Genomic DNA, 7,835 nt, shown 5'->3' on the forward strand with positions numbered 1-7,835 from the left:
ATAAAAAAGGATTTGTTTGAAGAAGACAAACTTTGATGTAACAATCTCAACACATGAGATGCATTCAATGGAAACATGCTGCCTACCTGGAATGACCCTTAAGCTTGGTATTTTCAAGGCTTATGATAGAGTGAGATGGGATTTCATCTTCAAAGTTCTTAGGAAGATGGTATTCCAAGATTGTCTTATATGTCTGTGTAAAGCGGAAAATCGCGATCGAACCCTAAGTGTTCCCCCCACCACTCCAAGGAGAGGGAAAGGAGGTCACTAGGGTTGACGGTTTTCACTTAGGGGAGACTTTACATTCAAAAGAGGGGTTGAAACCCACAAGATCCAATCCCACACAATGCAAGATTGGATTCTAAATGAGTTTCAAGGGTTAAGACAGCAAGGCTACCCTCTTTTGTAAAGAATGTGGATAGAAGGATTGAGCCAGGAATGCATGTAAAGTGAGAAAGATTCACTTATAAACAGAGATACGAATATAGGATGAAGCTGCGGACCTAGAATTAGCAGTAAAATGTCGAGACGGTGCTGTCTTGCAAATTCGAGCGAAAGTTGATGGGACGATGGCGCTCGGCGTGCACACGGTCCTCCGAAAAATCCACGAAACGAAGGGGGATATGTTCGTCTCTGCACAAGGATTCCAGATCTTCAATTACAGCCGCGTACCTACAACCTACACACAGAAAAGAGAGGACGATTGGGGGGTTAGGGATTAGGGGTTTGCCCTTAGGTCAAACCCCAGTTTTGGAATTAACCAAAAAATGATAAATGCTATAAATGTAAATGATTGTAATGTAATAAAGTACCAATACCTTGTTGTAAGAATGTTTGTATTCTTACATGCGAAGGTGTAAATGTTGTTGTATGTTGTATGTTGTAAGTGATCTCCTCTTCAATGGTTGAATCCTTGTCTTGAATGCAACACTTAGCCTTGAATGGAGACTTAGAATGATCAATTGCTTGAAGGAACGCTTGAATGCTTGAATGCTTGAATGTTTGAATGCCGCTTCTGCCTTTTTTCCATCTACCAAAATGGGAGAGGAAATGTAGTTTATATACTTGCCAATTAGGGTTGAAAGACTGATTTTTTCGACCTTAGGCCAACCAGGAAACATTATTTTCCAATTTGCAAACTTAAAGACCCGAAGCCCCATAAGAGACCGGGCCCAAAATAGGGCCAGGGACCAAGGCGTTGGGTGCCATGGTCCTGGTCCCACCTCCAGGGACAGCAGGGTGCAAGGAGGATCAGGCCAGGGTGCTGAAAAATGTAGTTTTTGATGTCATGAACAAGTTTCGGGGTCTCCATTCAGGTTCAGTGTTGCGTCGCCATCGTGAAGACCCAAATGCGGTCGAAATTGCAAGTGTCGCAATTTTAGGACGCTACAGTCTGATAAAGGAATGCATTACCACAATCAAATTCTTTGTCCTAGTAAATGGATCCCCCAAGGGACTCTTTAGTGTTCAAAAAGGTCTAAGGAAAGGGGACCCTCTCTCCCCTTACCTTTTCATAATTTTGGTTGAATCTTTAAGGAGGAACTTCATAAAAATGGTGGATAATGACAATCTTCAGAGGGTTAAGGAAGCCTCTACTTCCCCGCCCTTTATTTTGGAACAATTTGTTGATGATGCTATCTAGTTTAGAGCGGCCTTAGTTGTTGAAGCTAGAAGATGGGAACTTTTTTTGAATCAATATGCTAAATCCTTAGGACAATACATAAACTATGAAAAGAGTAACAACTACTTCTTTAATATGGGGGATGGGCTACAAAGAAAAAATAGAAAAAAATTAGGCTATCAAAGTGTGGTCCTTCTGAGTGTCTACTTAGGCCTACTCTTGACTATCAAAGAGGCAACCCCTTCTTTTTGGAACTCTATATTGGAAATACTCCAAAGGAAGCTAGTGAGATTTAAAGGAAATTTATTAAGCAATGCTAGGAAATTACAACTCTTATCTACTTCAATATAGGGTATCCTTGTCTACTTCATTTCTCTCTATAAAATCCCAAATTCTATACATGATAAACTTGAAATAATTCAAAGTAAATTCTTGTGGAATGGGTTTGAGAAAAAGAAAAGAAAGGTTTTGGTTAACTGGGACATGGTGGGTTGTACTGAGAAGTTTGGAGGATTGGATTTAAGGATAATTAACCTCCTCAACAAGGCCCTCTTATCAAAATTGGGATGGAATCTCTCATTGCACAAAATTGATTGGTGTAACATTATGAGTGCTAAGTATCTAAATTCACAAAAAGAATAGATCTCTCTCCACCGTTGGACTCCCAAGTGGCTCAAGAATTTGAAATAATACCTTAGAAGCAAGGGATTGATCTCAATGGGTCTTAAGTGGAAGATAGGTTATGTGTTAGTCATTTTCTTATGGGAGTACAAATGGTTGGGGGATATGCCCCTTGTTGTTCATCTCAACTTCAAAGACATTAGGGAAAGGTCTCAAGCCTTCTTTGGACCCTTAGTTGTTGAATATATATCACCTCAAAAATCATGGAAAGACATAACACAATGCTATCAGAACCAACCACACTTATTAAAGATGGCCTCCTCTCTACAACAACAAATCCAATCTAATAGAATTCTATTTTTCACAAGGGAGGACATGTTTATCTAGACCAAAACTTGAAAGAAAACTCTCTTAGTTAAATTTGATTACAATCTATTGTTAAATGATGGTAATTCCATGGGACTTTGGCAGAGAGTGTGGAACCCTCGACTCCTCCTAAAAAATCAACTTCTTTGGGTGGTCAATGATGCATAACAAAATCCTAACCCAAGATAACCTCATCAAGAGGGGTTTTGAACTCCAAAACAAATGTATCCTCTACAAACAAGAGGAAGAATCCATCCCTCACATCCTACATTACACTACCAATTTGCCCACAATCTGTGGGGCCGAGTCTTACAGAAGTTGGAAATGTATTGGTCTATGAATAATTCTCTCCCAAACCTTTCCCTTGATTGAAAAATCTCATCCCAACACCATTTGATTCACCACACTTTTGCTAGAGTATCTAGAAGGAAAGGAATAATAGGATTTTTAGGTAAGAGGAGAAACCTATGGAGGAGGTGTTTCACAGCTTCACCAGACTCTGATCTCTAGTTGGATTGATCCTCCTACCCTGCTTGCCTTTTGATGATAAAATGTCCAATAATTTAAACCTTCCCAACTCCTACACCAAATTTGACAACTCAAGTAGGATATAAAGGTTGAATACCAAATGTCACCCCCCTCTATCTGAATGACACAAACTTAACTTTGACGGGGCTGCCAAGCAAGGGTTGAATGCTATTGAGGGATTGATATGGTCTAGTAATGGGGCCTTAGTGACAACTTACATAGGTAGCCTTCGAGGCACCAATAATGAAGCTAAGTGTATGGCCCTTTTATGGGGGTTAAAGCCCTCTCAATTGGGATATAGATTCTTGAAGTAGAGGGGGATTACAAGATTATTGTGGACACTATCAAAGGTCTCAACATGGTGGGATGGACTATTAAAGGGATTATTAGTGATACTTGTAGCATAATTCTCCTAGGGCTCAACACTTTTTATTTGAAGCACATGTATAAAGAAGGTAACAAAGTGGTAGGCACCATCAGTGCTTTGGGTCTAGGGATTAAAAATATCGAATGTTGGAGAAAGAGAGGTTGCCTACCCACTAATGTCCAAAGAATCTTTATGGAGGAGAGTCGAACAAATCAAAGCACATAATGATGAAAAAATTGGGGGGCTTGGCTTCTTGGAATCCTCCTTTGCTCGATACTATTGGAACAAAGGTTGGGTGGTAACAAAAGCAATTTTAAATTTTTAAGTGGGAGGTAGATTTAAATTTCTTGATTAATGGACAATACAACAAGATCCCCTATCATGTCATCGAAAGAGTGGGGACCACCAAGCGAATGTGGACATCTTATCCATTGTACAAAAGTTCCAGTTGGAAGAAAGGGTGGGGTCCTCATTGTAGTGGGCTTACCACCAGGGGTGAAGGTTTTTGAGTTGGCATAGACACCTTGTTGGTGGTACAACAAACCCAAGTGGAAAAAAGAGTGGGCCCCCCATCATAGTGAGCATGCTGACATGAGGATGAAAGCTATAGAGATGACATGGATACCTTGCTCATGATTCAATAGACCCAAGTGGAAGAACAAGGTGGGTCCCACATTTGATCGAGATCGATCAAGGGGTTAAAGGGATGAGGTGGCATATCCATTCATGGTATGCCCATGTGGCTAACTTGGAGAACCATTTTATGATGATGAGGCATTATTATTTTCCATGTACCCCTACTAGTGATTTGATACAAAATAGCAAGAATAAGAATTTTTAATGAAAACTTCTTGTGGTGTGATCTTTTATGCATAGAAAACCTTGTGAAATATCATAATAAGTATTGTGGGTGAGGGTTGACATGCTCAAAATTTAATGTGAACACCAAGAAATTATTACCCCCCATTGGCATGTGTTCAACTTTGTCAATCAAAGATAAAGCCTTAAAGCTTTTTTTACTAACTATCTTCAAATAGTTTGGGAAAATTAAGGCTAAGTCTATGGTTTCGGTTCTTTTTTATACTATGTTATCCATGATGATTTTGGCCATGGGTGGGATAGGGTAAGAATTGATCTAAGCACTCATTTGGAATTCATAAAGAATGCCACAATGTGACGTATCTACAAGGAAGGAGCAGTGGTGTAGTTCATCGAAAGCATAATTGGATATAGCGAAAAACTATTTGTCCAGTTCGTTAGGTTGTGGGAGGGTTAAGGTTGGGGGTGTTTCATTTGAGGTTAGTGAAGATGTCATAGCAAAAGTAACGTGCCTCTCCACTAAAGGGATAAAATGGAAGAAACAAAGCCAGGTGACAGATAGTGAAGTCTTTCCCAATTCTTCTAAGAGTATGAGGAGCCTATTAAACTTCATGGAGGATTTTCTAGAGCCAACCTACTAGACCCATGGAGTCAAGTTTTCTTTATGCTAATGAAATTCTTTACTTTGGAGGGTAGGTCAAAGTTTACTACTATTATCACCTACCTTTGCTTAATCATTTAGAATCACGATTTGTTATCCCTAGCATTTTTTCTGTTAAATTTCCTAGAAAAAATAGTTCATGATGCTATAGAGATGGCCAAAACTTAAGGCTATAAACCCATCCCCCTCCACCAAGGTCTGATTTTCTACCTCTAGAACTTCCACTTGGCTCTTTTCCTGCATAAATAATTGATGGCTTCAGAAGTCCCCTGCTTTGATTCGCCCCCTAATGTTACTATCTTGGATTCCCTGAGATCTAGTAAAAATAAATGCTTGCAAATCCCAATTATTTCCAAAACCCTTTCTTGTCTTGGCTCCCTTATTAGCCCAATCCATGATTTGGTGGTTGAAGGTCTCCGTGTCCTCAAACAGTTGACTACTACATTTGCTACAAAAAAGAAAAAGGAAACCCCATAGACCTTCCCCTTTGACTAAAAACCCAAAATTACCATCGAGGAGGTTGCTAGTGATGTAGAGGAGGAGGTGTGTGAGGATGATATCAAGAGTGGGAGTGCCAATCATAGATGCTCTAACAAATTGGCTAGGCGTATGGTTGGAAAAATTGAAGGAAAAAAACTAGTTGACTATGAGGAGGAATCAGAGAATGAGGATGTTGTAGATGATGATGATGCCCCTGAAGAGTAGGAGAAGGTTGCAAAGGACACAAGGAAGGAGGAGAGCTTAACTAATTCCACTAGAGACAGTTCAACATATAGTGATGGTGGTAAAATGAGCCTCTAGACTTGACTCAAGAGGCTATGTCAAAGGAAGAGGACACTCACCAAGGGAGGAGTGAGAGCAATTGTGTTGTTTGTAAGACTACTGCGAAGATCCTAGAGGATTTGAAGAAGAAAATGATGGAGGTAGAACATTAGATGATTAGTGTCTCCAGGTTCAACTTGAAGGTGATGCAGAACTCAACCACCTCAATGTACTTCATGCAGAAGAAAGTACATGATAAAGATGCTGAAAAAGAGGGAAATTATAAGGAACTCTTTGAGTTCTTCACTGAATATTGGATCCATGTGCTCAAATAGCCACTAGTTGGCTTGATTTAGTTTTTTAGGTCTTTTTTATTATATTTTACTAAGACTTTTATCGTTTTTAGTATTTTGTTAAAGACTTTTAAGTTAGTTTTTGATACATTGCAAGTATGTTGTTTGTAAGTGTGTTGTTAGTTGTTAATGCTACCTATGGGCTATTAGTGTAAAGAGCCAACACCCTCGTTTCAACACTTTTAATATAATTTTTATTTTATATTTGAAATGTATACTCAAGAAATGAATCAACCTGCTTCTTCATATAATGCAATGGCTACTAGGGGAAGAATTTATGTATGCATAGAATAGAGATATAGGGTTAACATGGATATATCCTTTATGTTCATGGTAGTCTTGTTTGACTTTGGGGAAGATTAAAAAAAACTCATCAAATCTATGGTTTCATTTCTAATCAAGAATAAAATTTTAGGTGGGAGTGGTGTGCATGTAGTGGAGACTGTTCATAACTTTTGGTGTGCTAAAGAAAGAATCTAGGAGAAGGATGAAAGTGTAGAGAGGCTTAAAGTTTTTGAAATAGTATGTGGGTTTTAAGACAACTAAAGTCATACCTTGACTAAATTTATTAAGTTGTCATGATGAAGCGGCTTTCCAAATTTCAAACTTGTTTGGTAAACATAATCAATATATTTGTTAATAAAATAGTCAATAACAAGCTAATACTTTAGATAAAGGAAAAGTATATTTAATGTTTTTGATAGTTTATCTTATACTTTTACAAGAGGAAATATATTTTGTGATTTATCAACCCATGAAAAGCTGAACAATTGTATATTTTGATCTATTATAATATAATGGATATGATCTTAGATCATAATTCATTGATCAAAACTTTGTTAATGTAAAAACATAACTTGGAGTTAATGTTTCAATATAAAATATACATATTTAAAAGGATTGTGATTTAAAAAAAATTAAAATATAAAGTCAAAATAAAAATATATTGTAAATGATGTATTTTGAATATTTAAAATATGTTACATATGATGCATTGAAATAATTATAATAACTTAAAATTTGTATATCTTAATAGTTTTTATTTAGTTTTAGATTTATTTTAAGAGGACAATTCAATATAATTTTATACTAATACTCATAAAGAGTATAATTTCGTGTGAAGCGGGGATCAATCCCTATATTTTCCAATATTGTTTATATCTATTGTAGCTTTTATGATCATATATCTATTCCGTGCTTCATATCTTACTCCTCCATCCTTTTTATTTATTCTTGTGGATGTGGGATTAATATCACACTTGAAAATTTGACCCTTAATATTTTAAAATTTAATTAAAATTTGGTTAACTTCCATCTATATCATTAGTCGAATTTGTGCATTTTAATGCTATATCCTTATATTTAAGGACATTCAATTGCATTCATTTATTATCTCCAAGTCTTATGAGAATATCATTTTCATTTGAGGAAAGAGCGTGCTATGAGTATTTGAATTGAAACACCTAAAAAGAATCTAATTCTACCTTGCGTTGTTCTAGGAGATCTACATGCTTTGTTAGTACATATAAATCTTAGGCACAACTATCAATCTCATCTTTTTCAAGGGTTACTTACGAGCATTTGTCCCCTAACTCCCCAAGCTATTCTTAAATACTAGTAGTTGAGCGCATTCCAATTCTTGTGATAGAAGTTGATTTAATACCCCCATACTTACTGATTTAATGTCCAACCTTTGTATAACATTGCACCAATAGTTGTATGATAAGTACCAATAAT

The sequence above is a fragment of the Cryptomeria japonica genome, chromosome 4 (assembly GCF_030272615.1).
Source record: "Cryptomeria japonica chromosome 4, Sugi_1.0, whole genome shotgun sequence".
NCBI classification, from domain to species: domain Eukaryota; kingdom Viridiplantae; phylum Streptophyta; class Pinopsida; order Cupressales; family Cupressaceae; genus Cryptomeria; species Cryptomeria japonica.